This window comes from Trichechus manatus, unplaced genomic scaffold (assembly GCF_000243295.1).
Source record: "Trichechus manatus latirostris isolate Lorelei unplaced genomic scaffold, TriManLat1.0 scaffold00005, whole genome shotgun sequence".
Taxonomy (NCBI): domain Eukaryota; kingdom Metazoa; phylum Chordata; class Mammalia; order Sirenia; family Trichechidae; genus Trichechus; species Trichechus manatus.
The window spans coordinates 26,389,676-26,390,881 of record NW_004443941.1 but is presented as its reverse complement, the minus strand read 5'-3'; positions in this window follow the sequence as shown (position 1 = coordinate 26,390,881).

The following is a 1,206-nucleotide window of genomic DNA, read 5'->3' as shown; positions in this document are numbered from 1 at the left end:
CACCTGTTGGATTTGAACTGCTGACCTTTTGGTTAGCAGCTGGAGCCCTTAACCACTACGCCACCAGGGTTCCCATATCTAGTTCCAGGGCTGCTAATTGATCCTGTTTATCATGTTTGTTGGCTTTCTTTCATTACAAATGATTTCCAAGAGTTGTTTGTGTTTTTCATTGTGAGTTCATCTTCAATGAGATATTTTTACACAGACTTCTTGTGCGATTGATTATGGACGTTCTTGTAGGGTGTTTTGCATTTTTTTCTCCTGAAATCCCCAGGGTTTCAATGATCCAGGCCCTGTTTTTATATTACTTTCTTAGACTGCAATTCCATTACCACATGGGCAATATAAATTTGACCCCCACATTCACCTATACCAAAGTTTTAGTATTTCTCCTTTTTCTTAGATGAATTGTCTTGCTTTCCCAGAACCCCTGTAGATGACACTCTGCCCCATGCTGCCCTTCTGAGACTCAGTTTTGCAGGAGACTTAGTTCTAGCCTCTTCCCTACACGGGGTGTAAAAATGTCTTATGTTTCTGGGTGGGCATGAAACTCCAGCCCCAGCCAGGATACTCCCTGGGCCACTGAGGCCTCAGCTTGCATGCTTACCACTCTAGTTTTGACTAACTCTTCATTTCTGTAATTTCCTTTGAGATCAGCCATATATTAAAAACAGTTTTGGTTATGTTTTAAAATTTCTAATTTTCTAAGAGTAGGAGAGAATGTATTGCCAAATCAGGAAAACATGTTGTTATAAACTATGTAGAATTTTAGAAATGTAAGTTAAGATATTGGTTATCTTGTACTGCAAACTATCATTCCTTAAACATATTAATCTTGTAAATTTCTATTTTTTATTTATCAGGTTTGCTTAAAGCAGGGTACTCATAATTATTTTAAATAAAGTTCACTTAGAGAAGGGAAATCTAAGAATGAATAACAGTTCTGTTCTAAGGGCTGTAGAACCTTGGATAAAGGGACGAGTCTTGGAGTCAGTAAATAATTACGTTTACTGCTGGTTTATAGGAAGATCTAGATTTATATCAATGTTAATTCTCTGGACCAAGAATAATCAGACCCTGTTGGCCAGTGTAAAGCCAAGCTCAAAATGATGTGTGCTGTTTTGTATTTTTAAAATGATGGTTTTTGTCAGTTTAATAGAATGACAAGCTTTGCACTTGTCTGCTTTTTCACTGAGTTCTAAACAT